We start from the raw sequence: 17,473 nt of genomic DNA on the forward strand, positions 1-17,473 counted from the left end.
AACTGATCAAAATATTGGAAAAACGAAAAAGAAGGAAGTGATTGAGTTGAATTTGGCACACTGATTTTATCATTTACTTGAGTGTTGGGTGTTTGAAGTGGCTCATAAGATTGAGGATTTTCAAGTTTCTCTTTGGAGATAAAGTTACCATAGACATTGAACGGATTTGATTAAATTTACAACAACGATAACCACAAGAAGCAAACGTTAGTTTAATAAGTTTGGGGTTAGTTATGGATTTGACTAAATTATATGAAAGGTATGAAATATACACTGAACGGATTGGACTGATAGTGAATTGAGAAGTTTTTAGGGTCAATATTAGATTTAGGATTGCATTGCATGCAATGGCATATTTGATATGCTACGACTGATGATTTTGTTTGGTACATGTTATGTTTGACATGTATTCAAAATTGTTTTAGCTTAGAAGAGTTGGTTGAAAGGTATAAAATCAGTTTAGTGATATTTTTCTTAAAGCCTTTCAATGACTTATAAACAGATAGCAATATGTACTTAGAGAACCTAATTTATATTTTGTCACATGCATTATTTGACATATTCTGTGCATGCATCAAGTGTTATTGGCAAAACAATATTTCTATAAATTTATTAAAACATGATAAATATATTGAAGTGAAATACAAAAACAATGTCACTGAAAATATAGCACAATGAGTGTCTCATGTAGAATCATAGCAATTGAATGTCTTGTTATAGGATATCCCGCACATAGCGCGGGTTAATACTAGTAGCATTATTATACCAATTCCACATCTTGGCAATATAGCCTCAATCTCCCTCTAAACCACATTGGAATTCACAGAAATTTTTTTTGGTGCTGAATTCGTTATTTGATGGGAGGGATTGTTAGCAAATGCTGATGGCCTGCACACCATCGATCCAACTAATTGAACCTGATACAATTGGCACCTGCGTTATGTGTTTTCCTTTAAAATTCACAATGAATGTTTTCTTGTCTCCAACAGCAGAGAATGAAAGAACAGATGGTTCCACTGTGATGTTGAGAGAATCAGGTTTATCTATTTTAGCATGGTAGGTTGAGTTTGGTGAGCCAACATTTGTAACTGTCCTAGTGAAAATGCCACTGATCTTTTGGCCATCTTCTATGGCTAGGGACAAGGAGGGATAATTAAGATCCCATCCCCTGCCAGCTTTGGTGCTTTTACAAACACTCTGTTCACCAGTGACTAGTCTTAATGTTGATGTGTTGTAGCCTTGCTTGCATAGAAAATCAATGTAATATGGGACAGATGCATCAAAGACCAGCCCAGGATCTACAGCCTTCGTTGGGTTGAGGAGGCCAGATCCATAAGCAAATTCTCTTACATCTGCATGCTTTGTTGGGTCCATGACATATGCTGCATTTAAAAAACATTATGTTAAGTAAAAGAGTACTAAGTGCATTTGAGTACAGCTTTTTATTGAAAGCTTATCTAATTATTTTTTGAAAGTTGATTAAAGTATGAAGTCTTATTGTTGTCAGGTGAGATGCAAACTAAGCAGCATTTGGGCTGGCTAAATTGGCAGTCCTTTCTCTTCACCTGTGGTCATGAGTGCGGATTTGATTGCTGCAGGAGACCAACTTGGGTGAGTGGCTTTCACATAAGCTGCAACTCCACTAGCATGTGGGCAAGCCATTGATGTTCCAGAGTCTATACAGTACTTGGTACTCCTGGTGTCCTCTTTGTAAACTGAAGCGGGTGAAAGGGGAGACCAAGCAGCAAGGATATTAACTCCCGGTGCAGTGAGGTCAGGCTGAAAATTTTAAATCCAAGTGCTCTATTCAGAAAATAATATTTTCAAATTTCCTAAGGTAAAAGAAGTGACAAATATTAAATTTAGTTAATTTGTTTACCTTGAGAATGTCAGGAGTGATCTGATGAGGGAGACACAAGAAGATTATTATTTAGTATTATTTATGTTTGCAAGCTCATTGTATTTTTATGTTTTAGGTCTTATTAGTTTATTGGGCTTTTAGTTATTGGGCTTTTAGTATTTTAATTTAGAAATAAGGTTATTTTTGTAATAAGACAATTAGGGTTTTCTAGCCAATTAGAACTAGGGTTTAGCAATCCTTTATAAGCAACTTATTGTGAGATAGCTGATATTTTTGATAAATGAAAACAATGGCCGTTTGGTCTTTCTTTGGTTTGGTGCTGACTCCAGGTCTACCCTAGGTGCTGACTCCTAGTGGTTTTCCTGCTTGGTGCTGACTCCAAGCAAGGCCTAGGTGCTGACTCCTAGGTCATATCCCTTTATTTTTCTATTGTTTAGTTTTCGTTCTGGTTGTCCTGCGTCACATTTGGTATCAGAGCAAACACCGATCCGTTGAAGAATTACCGCAGGAAAGAATCAGAAAAAAAAAAAAAAAAGTTGCTGTCCTATAATTGTGCTACCCGTCAGAAGACTCTCATTGCAGAGATTTTTCTTTTCAGTTTTGAACCCACTCAATTGAGGAGCCAAGCCCGTGACTATCAAGTGCAGTAAGTTAACCACTGACAAGGTGAGCTATGGTAATATCTGACGCACCTTATTTTGATGGTGATGATACTTATCCACGAGATTTTGTCAACTGGATAAATGTGATGGAGCAATTCTTTGAGCAAGCAAATTGGGCAGATAATAAAAAGGTTAGGTATGCCAAGTTGAAGTTAAGAGGTCATGCACAAAGATTTTGGGAGAAGCTTGAATATTTCCGCTATGTGGATTATGAACCTGCCATCAGTGTGTGGGAAGATATGAAAGAAAAGTTTTATGATGAGTATTTGTCACCATACTATCTAGCTAAGTATCTACCCCAATCTTAGTGTGGTGCTTTTCAAGTTGAAGCAAATACGATGAATCCTCATTCTCATCCCATTTCATGTCCTCAACGCACTTTTGAACAATCTACCAAGGAAACTTCTACCAGGGAAGTAACAGAATTAACTGTAAAGCTCATGAAAGATATTCAGGACAGGATTGCTCAACACAAGAAGACTCAATCCGATTCAATTGGTAAACCAGGGACACTAGATCACAATGAACTTCTTGCTGCCCCAATAGAAGGCAACATTGATGATGATATCTTGGTCGTTGAGAATCCTCCAGCAACACCAAAGTCTAATGTTGACACAAACGTACATGCCTCAACAAGTGTTACTTTAACATGCGTGCAGGGAAATGAATCTATTGAAGAGCAGCAAGGTGAAGAGATGGCGCCTAAAGAGAGTATTACATTAGAGGGTGCACATGATGTGAAAGTTGAAGTTGTTGAATGCGTTTCTGATCAACCCTCCACAGTCCTTGAAGATCTACATCTTGGTGAAGTCGAAGAGGTTAAAACTACAGTGCTTCCTATGGTTCATAAGGTTCAAGACGAGATTATACTGATTCCACACATTGATTTTGTTATTCCAAATGAGTTTGATGTGGTGGAATTCAAGGTTTTTCTTTTCCCTGTGCTCCCTAAGGTGATTCTAGATTTGAAGCAAGTGTTACTTGTCAGCATCCTAATCCTTCAACACTTTAGAACTCGATGTCGAGTTTTCTCTAACCAGAGGAGAATGATGAGGGAGACACAAGAAGATCATTATTTAGTATTATTTATGTTTGCAAGCCCATTGTATTTTTATGTTTTAGGTCTTATTAGTTTATTGGGCTTTTAGTTATTGGGCTTTTAGTATTTTAATTTAGAAGTAAGGTTATTTTTGTAATAAGGCAATTAGGGTTTTCTAGCCAATTAGAACTAGGGTTTAGCAATCCTTTATAAGCAACTTATTGTACTCCTTGAGGAGATAGCTGATATTTTTGATGAATGAAAACAATGGCCGTTTGGTCTTTCTTTGGTTTGGTGCTGACTCCAGGTCTACCCTAGGTGCTGACTCCTAGTGGTTTTCCCGCTTGGTGCTGACTCCAAGTAAGGCCTAGGTGCTGACTCCTAGATCATATCTCTTTATTTTTCTATTGTTTAGTTTTCGTTCTGGTTGTCCTGCGTCATGATCGGGTTGGGACCTCTAGATGAAAAAGAGGCAGCATAGGGAGCTGTGAAATCTTGTATTTCCTCACTTACCATAATAGTAGCTTCTGGATTCCTGAGGAGGTAATCTCTCATAATCAGCATTACTGTCATTTTTTTCCATCTCCCTTGTGTGCGTGTGTGTTTGTTTCTCAAAAAAAAAAAAAAAAAACATTATTATCATTTTTCAAATGTGAAAAATATGAGAGTAAATTTATAAGCTATTGTGTGAAGTTATATATGTATAACAATAGATTTGATGGTGAATTAATTACTTGGAAGATCTTATGTACTCCTATACATTAGAAATGTCTTCGGTACTGATGATTGTGGTAGGCAGAGGTAAAGGAAGTGCAAAATTATCAAAAGGTCGACTAGGCATTATGACATCCGCACCGCTTGCCATGATAACACCAGAACAATCTGAGCGGTCTTCACAAAGAACAATTTTACCCTTTACTTTGTTCATGTCCAATGCCCCAGGAATACAGTATTTTGAAGTTAGGGAAATGTAATTGCCAGAAAAGTTTGTAGCATCTCCAGCCCATATCAAAGGAAACGGGGTACCATTGAGCTCAAAAGCATTTACAACAGATCCCTTATGATATATTGATTCAGAATAAAAATCAAGAAATGAGTATCTTGTTAGCTAAAGGTTAGGACCATGCATTTAAAAGGTCAAAGTGTTGTATATTGAATAATCCCTTAACATAAATATCTGTACGTTTCCAAGAACCAAGTGGGACATAAATTTCCTGTCAATGCTGCTAGCTGCCACAGTTAGTGACCATGGTGAGTAATTTTGGATAACTGCTCGTTCTGGTACATAATTTCCAGAAGAAGCTGAGGTCAATATCCCATGTTTCATTGCATGGAAAGATCCTATTGCTACTGGATCTTCCCAGTATTGGAGTACAGTTGGTTTTCCAATAGAAACTGATATGAGATCGGCCCCATCAGCAATCACATCATCAAAAGCAGCAAGGATATCTGCAGCATAGAATCCGGCACCAAACCAACAAGATTTGTACACAGCGATTCTTGCTTCAGGGACTCCACCCCTTGCTAGCCCCTCAGCTAAGCCAAAGTAATTTGCTCCTTTTACCTTTCTACCTGCTGCAATTGAAGCAACATGAGTAACATGTCCCTGTGAATCTCTTAGAGATTTGATGTCTTGAGGAGAATATAAATCTAGGCTATTGTAGTACCGAGCTCCAATGATTTTGCTGCCAAAGTTTTAACTATTTCATGAGCTATTAATTATCAAGTATGAAGATTAAGAAGGTCAAATGATCATAAGATATCTCACTTGTTGCAGATAAAGTTGTGGTTAGTTTGGCAAGTTCCTTTCCATTTTGCAGGTGGAGGACCAAATCCTTTATCACTAAAGCTTTCTGATTCTGGCCAGATTCCTGCAGAACAACAAAAGTCCAGTAATTTACCTGAAGATGGTTTAAAATGGAGCCTAAAAATATTAAGTATATTAGAGTTTCACATTTCCACCTGTATCTATAATTCCAATAATTGCATCTCCAACTTGAGAACTTCGAACATGGGATTGATTAAATCCCAAAAAGTCCCATGATCTTGTTGTGTGAAGTTCAAACATGGTGTCAGGTATAACTAATATGTTTGGATACTGCTTATTTGCTAAAAACTAAAAACTTATTACTGAAAACACTGTAGCAAAATATTTTTTTAAAAGTAAACACTGTTCACGAACACTATTTACGCTTTTTTGTGCCTTGCCTAGTCCATGAACAGTGCACTGTAGCTGTGAGTCCCACTGTTTCAAACACCAAACGCAGACATGGGGCTGGAAACGTGCTTTCCAAATGCACACTACTTCTTCCATCTCTGCAGTTGAAAAATCAATTTAGTTCATGCAAACTAGCAAAAGAAAACAATCATATTATCAGTGCTGAATATACGTATGAAGATGTCACCTGAAAAAGTTACAACTTCTTCATCCGATAGTTAAGCTTGAAATCCATTAAAACTCCTTCCGTAACTGTAAATGAGTGATTCCTTTGCATCTTCCGTACTGCAAGTCAAAATGTTAAAAGACAGAAGATTCACCTAATTGTGAAGCTATGTTGGGAAAATCACACGAAAAGATAAAGGCAAACATCATGAAACACAAAATTGCAACTAAAATGTAAATTCATTACAGTCACTCATAAACTCTCACAAACGTAAGGTGTTCTCATACAAACACACTAGAAAGGAGCTTTCTAACTCTCACACACCTAATAACAGATACACCACTACTATGTTAATGGGACTATCACACCTCTTTAGCTTTTTTTTTTTTTTTGGCTTATCAATATGAGACTCACAATCTTAATAGAAATTATTGTTCCTTATTATTATTTTAACCAATGTAGGATTCCAAAACCAATAAAGAGATTTCTAAACTTATCCCTCATGAGTTGGAATTAACACTGTCTCAACAAGCCTGTGAATGATGACCTGAATGGCTCCACAGAAAAAAATTACATTACTATTGAAAAAAAAATATGAACTCTGTAAACAAAATATCATGAATTCATCACTATTTAATAATTCAATTATTTGTGACCTTCCAAGAATTCTTTCTAACATAGAGCAATGAATGTCGTAAGGTGCGGATGCTTCCCTTGGTTTGTCTCCCATATATACAATATGGACCTGCATTTGAAACCAAACTCACTCAGAAGTTCTAAAGAGTAACTTGTTGTATCCAAATTCCTTTTTGATGCCATAATGAACAAAACAATCAAAGCAGAAGTTGATCATTAAACCATTGTGCATCCCTTTTTAAAAGCATTGAATGGTATCTATGTATTAAAACTAATATGTGCAAATTGGTACTCGTTGAAGGTGATCTATGCAGCTTTTAATTGCATTTCTCAAGGTTGCACGCATGTATAGATTACTGAAAGGGAAAAAATATAGGCTTCAATACCTAGTGTGACGGAACGGGCTAATTATGGTTCGCGGGCTGAAAAGTAGACAAGCCTGTTATGTGCAAGGCCTGTTGTGGACGGACCCGGAGTGGACGGATGGCAGAGGAACGGTCTGATCGGCCATGGGCCTGCTGAACCTCTTAATGGGAATACTTGTGGCCCATTCTCAGAAAGCCTTAAACAGAATCTTAGTGCAAAGTGGATTCTAGAGTCTACGTATATTGGTGAAGATCTTCCCTATAAGGAAAAGACTTGTCCACCACGTTTTCTACAAGGAAAGGACTTCGACTCCAAGTAAAAGAGTGAAACTTTCGACTACTATAAAAGCCTCAATACTCTCACAAATCAAGGTACGTGTAATTAAACCTCTCTAGCACTCTGGAGTTGTAAAAGGATCTAACTTGACTTTCGGAGGGCATTTGGTCGGCACCCCACCGGTGCTCTCAGTAGGTTCTTTTTCTCTTCCTTATTGCGCAGGTGATTTTTGGAGCGTGTGGGCGACATGTAATTCATTGGTGATTTTTCAACATCATCAGTTGGCGCCGTCTGTGGGAAAGAAGACTTGAAGTGATCAGACGTTGCTTCATCCCTGAGACAGAAGAGTTGCATGGTACTCACTCGCTCGATGGCAACCACCAACGACATCCAAGGAGAGGAACCACCTATAACCGCACTCGAGAGACAGGTTCGAACTCTCACCGCGGCCATGGAGCGCCTCATCAAACAAAATCATGACCTAGAAGAACAGTTGCGTCAGAAGAACACAGCACCCAACAACCAGAGGGAGGATCAGGAAGGTACTAGCGCCATGCAAAGAGATCGAGAAGGGCCTGAAGGGAGCAACGCCCCAAGCAGGCCAGAACGGCAAAACGCGAGCCTCCCATCCCTCATGGACATGACACCTCCGCCTATTTTTGTAGAGATGCAGGCGATGAAGGAACAGATGGAGGTCATGATGAACGCCCTTAAGGGACGAGTGTCCAGCGATTTCGACGACCTAGTGAACTGGACTGACTCTCCATTCACCGCCCCCGTCAATTCCTTTCCCCTACCGCACAAGTTCCGGATGCCACAAATAGAGAGTTACGACGGAGTCAAGGATCCCCTAGATCACCTGGAGACATTCAAGACCTTGATGCATCTACAAGGGGTACCGGACGAAATCATGTGTAGGGCATTCCCCACAACACTGAAGGGTCCCGCGAGAATATGGCTCAGTCAGCTGACGCCGAACTCTATCAGCACTTTCAAAGAGTTGAGTGCTTAGTTCACCTCACACTTTATAGGGGGACACAGGTACAAGAAATCCACGGCATGCTTAATGAGCATCAGGCAGAGAGAGGACGAGACGTTAAGATCCTACATAACTCGCTTCAATAAGGAAGCGCTTTCGATAGATGAAGCCGACGACAAAATACTGGTGGTGGCCATCACAAACGGGTTGCGAAAGGACAAGTTTTTGTTCTCACTATACAAAAGCGACTCGAAGACCATGTCAGAGGTACTTTACAGGGCCACTAAGTACATGAACGCAGAAGATATGCTAGTAGCCCGGGAGGAAAAATCCAGGAAGAGAGAGCGGCAGGCGGACGTACGACAGGATCAAGGGCAAAAGAGACCAAGGACAGGAGACAGAAGGGATGAAAGGCGCCCTAAACCCTCAGGAGGGAGGTTCACGAGCTTCATACCACTAAATGCCCCGATAGACCAAGTTTTGATGCAAATCAAAGACGAGGGGCGCTGACGTTCCCAGGGAAACTGAAAAGCAACCCAAAAAAAACGACCTGGGGACAAGTACTGTCGTTTCCACCGAGATCACGGTCATGACACGACCGATTGCTATGACTTGAAGTAGCAGATTGAGGCCCTCATTAGACAAGGAAAGTTGCAGAAATTTGTAAACAAAGAGAAAGCGGATCCCAAACACCAAGAGCCGGCCCCTCGACGGGATAATGAGCGTCCTAGACCCCCCATCGGAGACATAAGGATGATTGTGGAAGGAACCGCGACTACTGGTTCTTCCAAAAAAGCTCAAAAGACGTACCTCAGAATGGTCTAGAACGTCCAGCTAACAGGCTTTGCGCCTAATATAGCACTGAAGGAAAGCCCTATCATTGGATTCTCTGAGGAAGACGCAAGGAGACTCCACCATCCACACGACGACGCGTTAGTTGTCAGCGTATGGGTGGGGGACTATAATGTTCACTGAGTATTAATCGACAACGGCAGCTCGGCAGACATTCTATACTATCCAGCATTCCAGCAAATGAGGATTGACAGAGCGCGATTGATACCAACGAGTGCTCCACTTGTTGGTTTTGGAGGAATAAGGGTATTCCCAATAGGCTCAATCACACTCTCGGTAACGGTGGGCGATTATCCGCAAGAACTCACTAGGGATGTAACATTCCTTGTGGTGGATTGCTTGTCCGCTTACAATGATATTCTCAGACGACCCACACTTAACTCGTGGAAAGCAGCAACATCGACGTACCATCTAATGATCAAGTTCCCTACGGACCATGGGATTGGGGAGTTGAGAGGAAACCAAGTGGCCGCCTGGAAATGCTACATTGCTATGCTAGAAATGAAAGATCACCATCAGACAATATGCATAGAAGAACAGCGGACCGTCGCGGAACCGGTTAAAGAGCTGGAGGAGATAATACTTGATGAGTCAAAACTTGAGAGAATGACTAGGATAGGGACATTGGCCCGCCAGCTAGTGCGTCAGGCCCTCGCAGCATTCCTCAGGAGGAACCAAGATGTATTTGCATGGAGCCACGAGGACATGCCCGGGATCGATCCCTTTGTCATGGTACACAAGCTCAACGTGAACCCTGCATCCCCACCCGTCCGGCAGAAAAAGTGAGCGTTCGCTCAGGAACGAGACCGAGCGATAGCGGAAGAGGTCAGAAAACTACTTGAGGCGGATTTTATTTGGGAAGTATACTACCTAGAATGGTTGGCAAACGTAGTCATGGTCAAAAAGGCTAACGGGAAGTGGCGAATGTGCGTCGACTTTACGGACCTTAACAAGGCATGCCCAAAGGACAGTTATCCCCTCCCGCGGATAGATGCACTGGTCGACTCAATGGCCAGACACCAGCTCCTAAGTTTTATGGATGCCTTTTCAGTCTATAATCAGATCAAGATGAAGGAAGCTGACCAAGAGAAAACGTCCTTCGTCACCAGCCAAGGACTTTTTTGCTATAAGGTGATGCCATTCGAACTCAAGAACGAGGGGGCAACGTACCAAAGATTAATGAACAAAATGTTGGCACACCAGATTGGGAGGAACGTACAAGTCTATGTTGACGACATGCTGGTCAAGAGCCTGCGTGAAAATGATCACTTGAGCGACCTCCAGGAGACATTCGATACCCTACGATCATACAACATGAAGCTAAATCCAAGCAAGTGCGTATTCGGAGTAACGGCGGGAAAATTCTTAGGGTTTATGGTATCCCAAAGGGGAATAGAGGTCAACCCAGAAAAGATACGGGCTATCATGAAGCTAGAACCGTCAAGGACAATAAAGGACGTGCAAAGCTTGAATGGCAAAGTTGCGGCCTTGAACAGGTTCGCCTCTAAAGCGATGGACAAATGTCTACAGTTCTTCCACATCCTAAGGAAATCATTTGAGTGGACGGATGAGTGTCAGAAGGAATTTGAAGACTTGAAGAAATACCTCGCCTCTCCACCATTGCTCAGCCCGTCCAAGCCAGGAGAAGACCTCTATTTGTACCTAGTAGTTTCGCGGGTAGCAGTGAGCGCGGCCTTAGTAAGAGAGGAGGAAGGAATTCAGTGACCCGTCTATTTCATAAGTAGGGGATTCTGAGGGGCAGAAGAAAGGTACCCCCAGATGGAGAAGCTTGCCTTCGCACTGGTAACTGCAGCCCGAAAGCTCAAACCGTACTTCTAGGCCCATACTATCATCGTCTTAACGGATTAACTCCTAAAAAGAGCAATGAGCAGCCCTGAAGCTGCCGGGACGAATGGCTCTGTGGGCGATAGAGCTGAGTGAGTTTGACATACATTATCGACCGCGAACTGCAATAAAGGGACAAGCAGTGGCAGACTTCATTGTCGAGTACACCCAAACGGAGGACAAGGGGGCACACACCCTCAGACAGTGGAACATCCACATGGACGGATCTTCAAACAAGCAAGCTGGAGGCGTCGATGTGTTAATTCAAACCCCTGACAGAGAGAAAATCAAGTGTATGATTCGGCTAGACTTCCTAACGACTAACAATGAGGTCGAGTATGAAACGTTGGTGGTAGGATTAGACCTCGCAAAGGCAACAGGTGCCGAGGATATGGTTGTACATTGCAATTCGCAAGTAATAATCAATCAGATTAGCGGCGTCTATGAGTGTAGGGGCGAAAGGATGAAGAAATATCTGGAGGAGGTCAGGAGTCGGATCGGCACTCTCCAAGTCACATTCGTCCAAATCCCAAGGGAGGAGAACAAATGTGCTGATCGTCTTGCAAAAGCAGCCTCTGCAGAGCTTATGACGGTCCTCGATCAGGTATTGTCGTTTATCCAAAATTCCTCGATTATTGACAACGGAGCAAAAGTGCAGGAAGTGAATCCCGAAAACAATTGGACTACGCCATTAATAGCATACCTGAAGACAGGCACGCTTCCAGACGAACGAGACGTAGCAAGAAAACTGAAAGTCCGAGCCTTGCGATTTGTAATGATCAATGATGTCTTATACAAAAGGGGATTCTCACGACCGTACCTAAGGTGTTTAGGCCACGAAGAAGCAGACTACGTAATGAGAGAAGTCCACGAGGGTATCTGCGGAAATCATTCGAGGGCACGGTCCTTAGCGCACAAAATGATCCGAGCAGGGTACTATTGGCCTACAATGCAGAAGGACGCACAAGCCTACGTCAAGACTTGCGACAAATGTCAAAGGTTTAGCAACCTAATCAGGCAACCAACCGAGGAGCTAACATCTATGATGGCTCCCTGGCCGTTCGCCCAATGGGGACTAGATATCATGGGCCCTTTCCCGATGGCTGCACGACAGTTGAAATTTCTAGTAGTAGGGATCGACTATTTCACTAAGTGGGTGGAGGCAGAAGCCCTGGCAACTATCACAGAGAGGAACATCCGAAGTTTTGTATGGAGAAATATCATATGCAGGTTCGGGATACCAAGAGTACTCATCTCCGATAACGGAAAGCAGTTCGACAACAAGGCGTTCCAAGATTTCTGCTCGGAACTAGGCATCAGGAATCACTATTCGTCACCCGCACACCCACAGGCCAATAGGCAAGTCAAAGTCACCAACCGGTCCTTGCTCAAAATCATCAAGACCTGGCTCGAGGGGGCAAAAGGCATCTGGCCTGACGAGCTATCAAGTGTCTTATGGGCATATCGTACTACGACAAGAACGCCCACTGGAGAAACACCATTTATACTAGCCTACAGAAGCGAGGCTATCATTCCAGCAGAGATAGGGCTTACGAGCTATCGGGTGGAAAGCTACAACAACGATAAGAATGAAGAGGCTCTGCGGCTATAGCTAGACCTAGTCGACGAAGTCCGGGCTACAGCAAAGCAGAGGTTGGCTCGATACCAGAACCTCATGGCAAAATACTACAACTTCGATGTCAGACACAGAGATTTTCAGATTGGAGACCTTGTGCTACGGAAGGTGATGAGAGCAGCTAAAGATCCTTCACAAGGAAAACTTGGCCCTAACTGGGAAGGATCCTACAAGATCTCGTCATGGCAGAGGAAGGGGACCTACCACCTTGAAACCATGGACGAACGGAAGCTACAACACCTATGGAACACGGAGCACCTTCGAAAATACTACCAGTAGAGACGGTGTGAAGATACGAAGAACATCAGCATTCCCCATTTTCCCAGTTTTTCATTTTCCTAGTTTTTATTTCAATCGGTTCTTTCTATAAGTACCTTTTTTAAGCCCAAGGGGGTAGGCATTTTTGACTTATTACAAACATATGGTTTTCGTTTAATTAATAAGAGGAAAATTTAGACTCGACTATGTTTGTTAACTATGGACGGAGAAAAATTAAGTCCACAAGCTGGACGGATCATCCTAAAACGATGATAACTCTTGAAGTCCAAACAACGGACGGATAAGAAACAATGTCCACAAGCTAGACGGGTCATCCTGAAAGGATGATAACACTTAAAGTCCAAAGAATGGACGGATTATCCTAAAGGGATGATAACTCTTAAAGTCCAAATAACGGACGGACAAGAAACAACGTCCACAAGCTGGACGGGTCATCCTGAAAGGATGATAACACTTAAAGTCCTAAGAATGGACGGATCATTCATCCTAAAAGGATGATAACTCTTAAAGTCCAAATAATGGACGGATGAGAAACAAAGTCCACAAGCTGGACGGATCTTCCCAAAAGGATGATAACTCTTAAAATCCAAGTAACGGACAGACAAAAAGCTAAATCCACATACTGAACGGACCATCCTAAAAGGGTGATAATTCTAAGTCCAAAGAATGGATGAATCATCCTATAGGATGACAACCCTTAAAGGAACGAAGAATGGACGGATAAAAAGCTAAGTCCACAAGATTGGACGGATCGTCCCCATAAAATTAAAAGAGAATGGACGAAGCACATAAACTGAACGGAGTCCATCTAATAACATTAAATATACTTAAAGTAAAATGACTGCATTTCACAAAAATAAAATAAAGGTCGACGGACCTTGCAGAGTTTAACAAATATATAAAGAAAAAACCCCAGATGGGCAATGTTCAGAAACCCCAAAACATGACGGGGCGTTAGAAATTGTTCTACACTTAAAAAAAAAAAAAAACTAAGTTATTACAAATCTTCCACAGGAGCCTCTCTCTCTTCAACATGACGGTCCTGGTCATCCTTAGCTTGGCTTTCAACAACGGTCTGGTCTGCAGGAGCTTCACGGACAGGAAGGTTCTCGTCAAAGAGAGCGTCTGTATCTTCTGACTTGATGGGTTGAAAAAATGTTGGCTCGGGGCAGTGATAGCGACGCGGACAGGTCCACCTCCGGGTGCAAAGTCTTCGCCTGGCGAATGGCGTCATCAAAATCATCGTTATATGCAAGACTCAGTTCCGTGATCAGGGTGTCGGAGTCACGATACTCGCGTATCGTGACCTCCTTTGCCTGACGGACCTCATTGTCTTTCTCCTCCAAAGCTTTCTTTAAATGGTCCGTCAGCTTGATACATTCGTCCCAAGCCGTCTCAGCCATCTTAAGTTTTTGCTCCTGGACGACCTTCCAGGCCTTAAGCTCAAGTAGCTCGTCCTCCAGCACCTTGGCTTTCTCACGTACACGGCCAATGGTCGTCTTATGGTTGAGACACAGTCCCATCATGCCCTTCATCATGATCATGGCCTGAAAAACAACAAAAAACATAAGTAAAATATCAAAGGCAAAAAGAAAAGGGGTGAAAGGACAGACAAAATGATGACGGATGAGTTACTTGTGCAATATTGAAGAGGCCTGTCTCTCCCATCGCCTCTATCGAGTGGTTCCCCAGGTCTTCGTAGTCGTCAGTAGTGATGATGGACGACAGCCTCTTAAGAGCATACTTGGAGTCCTCACGGAGTAGGACGGGGGGCTTCTTCTGGCTGCCGGACGGACCTGTCATTAGGCCCTTACCAGCCTCATGCTTGACCGGGGTGACCGTCTTATTCCCCCCCAGCCATCAAGCCAATGACGGGCTCCAGGGAAACCTTGGGCTGTTTGGGTGCACGGTCACCTTCACGGGCTGTTTTCTCTTAAGAGTTTGTTTGCTGGAGCCCGTCCCCATAGGGTCCGTTCTAGCCTCTTTGTTTTTTGCAGCTTGAAGTCTGATAGCTGCTTGCCTTTTAGCGTCCTCCATCTTTGAAAGAGGTAGACGGGTTAAAAAAAAAAAAAAGAGATAAAAGATCAAGGAGGGGTGACGGACTTACGTTGACGGGTGCGCTTCTCGTACTTAAGTGCCACTGGGGTTGGCTCGAGCTCGTCGCAATACCAGTGAAGGGTGTTGAGACTGACGAGCTTAGCCCAGGTCCGTTCCTCAGGTTTTGTCTTTGCAAAAATTTTCTCAAGGAAGCTGAATTCCTCGAGAGTGATTTGTGGACGCCGTCGAATTGTGCCAAAGAAGATGGACGTTAAAAAATGCAATAAATATTAAATAAACTAAACTTAATCATTTCTACACGACGAGCCATACCAGATGGGTTTAAAACGCCCCAAACTGTGTCGACGGGCATGTAATCCGTTTCCCTTGGATGACACATCCAACCATCTCCCTCGACGAAGAAATAACGGCTCTTCTAGTCTCTGTTTGAGTCTGGGGTTCATATATCACTTTTAGGACGGGGCTCCTAGGGACGAAGCTATACATTCCCCTTGATTTATCTATCTCGTCTGGACGGTAGCAGTGAAGGAACTCCCTTATCGTAAGCCTTCTTCTACCGTCCAACGTAGCTCCGTACAGGACCTCCATCGCTATAAAGACCCTCCAGGCGTTAGGAGATACCTGGCTAATGGATAAACCTAGGTATTTAAGGAGCTCACGATGAAGAGAATTTAGAGGGAACCTTAGGCCTGCCTTGAGCATCTGTTCATACACCCCTACGCCGTCCACTCCTTCATAATAGCATTTTTCTGACATGTAGGGCAGACGGAGTGGGATGTGATCTGGGATTTGGTAACGGGCCCTAAGGGTATTAAAGTGAGGTTCTTTAATGGTGGATGTAAAGGTGTGCACCGTCCACTCTGGAAGCATGATGAACTCCCTAAGTCCATCAGCTCCCACGACGGATCTAACTATTGGCTCTTCGTCGTCAGCTGAACCCTCCTTTATTTCAATCATCTCCATATCCTCATTTGTTGAGGACAGGGAGGATGAAGACGGACTACTCTCCTTGCTCAGAGCGTTTTGGTCTTTGGGACCTGATGGGTATACCTTTTCGTAGTCCGCCCCGTCATGGACGACTGACTGGTTACTTGACGCACTAGACATGGCCTACATGTAATGACAAAACCTAAGACTCTGACGGGTTTGGAAAGAGTGACGGGGGCATAAAGTCTAAAAAATACATAGCATTAAAAAGTAAATAAAATTAAAAAGAGGACGGATAGAGGAATGCTTACCAAAATTTTGGAATGAGCAAGAGGTTGCAGACGATGGGTATAAGAGTGAACGGAGTATTCTCTGACAGGTATGACGAACTCGCTTTGCCAATTTTTTCCAGTAAAAAGTAGAAAAATGAGGGGCGGAGGGGTCGATATTTATAGAAGATGTGCACGGAAGATGAAGTGACACCTCATTCTAAAACAACGACCATTGAAGGGGTGACACTTGGCACAGATCATAAATGTGTTACTTCTAACCTGTCAGTGTACGGAGATAAGTTCACGGTGCTAGGTATCATAGTCAATTGATCGAGGTTTTAAAACCGTCACCCCATGGGTCCGTCTGCTCAGACGGACCCATCGGGTGAAGGGGCAACTGAAAGGGAAAAAAATATAGGCTTCAATACCTAGTGTGATGGAATGGGCTAATTATGGTTCGTGGGCTGAAAAGTAGACGAGCCTATTATGTGCAAGGCCTGTTGTGGATGGACCCGGAGTGGACGGATGACAGAGGAAAGGTCTGATCAGCCATGGGCCTGCTGAACCTCTTAATGGGAATACTTGTGGCCCATTCTCAGAAAGCCTTAAACAGAATCCTAGTGAAAAGTGGATTCTAGAGTCTACGTATATTGGTGAAGATCTTCCCTATAAGGAAAAGACTTGTCCACCACGTTTTGGACTCTTAAAGGTGATTTCTACAAAGAAAGGACTTCGACTCCAAGTAAAAGAGTGAAACTTTTGACTACTATAAAAGCCCCAATACTCTCAAAAATCAAGGTACGCGTAATTAAACCTCTCTAGCACTCTGGAGTTGTAAAAGGATCTAACTTGACATTCGGAAGGCATTTGGCCAGCACCACACCGGTGCTCTCAGTAGGTTCTTTTTCTCTTCCTTATTGCGCAGATGATTTTTGGAGTGTGTGGGCGACGTGTAATTCATTGGTGATTTTTCAATATCATCAATTACAATGAACACCGCTTTAATAAAAGAAAAGAAAGAAAGAAGTGAATTTTTTTTTGAAAGTTGTAAAACTTATTACACTAAGCTTATAAACTGTTCAAGAACTTGGAGTACCTTCCTCTATTGGGAATGGCATTGCATCACAAAGGCTATTAGAAGGTACAGAAGAGTGAGTTCTCGTGACTTGGCCATTTTGTTGTGGTTTTGTTGGGAGCTTTGTGACTAACGAAGGAGAATTGGTTTCCCAAGCATGGAGATTAGATTTCAGGTTATTTATAATAAATCATTAACAGATGGCTTTTCAATACCATTTGACCCTTACCATTATCCCGAAGGGTGTTGTAATTTGATCCTTGTGAATTATAATTTTCGGTCCATTACTCTAGAACTAGAAAAACGCATTAGGGAAATGTCATGAA

General features: G+C 42.6%; 1 pseudogene; it reads right to left on the reverse strand.

Annotated features, from left to right (window-relative positions):
- Positions 1–870: 870 nt before the first annotated feature.
- Positions 871–17,246, reverse strand: LOC112007629 (subtilisin-like protease SBT4.3; annotated as a pseudogene).
- Between the last annotated feature and the right edge of the window lie 227 nt (positions 17,247–17,473).

This window comes from Quercus suber, unplaced genomic scaffold (genome assembly GCF_002906115.3).
Source record: "Quercus suber isolate HL8 unplaced genomic scaffold, Cork oak 2.0 scaffold_15, whole genome shotgun sequence".
In the NCBI taxonomy this organism is placed as follows: Eukaryota; Viridiplantae; Streptophyta; class Magnoliopsida; order Fagales; family Fagaceae; genus Quercus; species Quercus suber.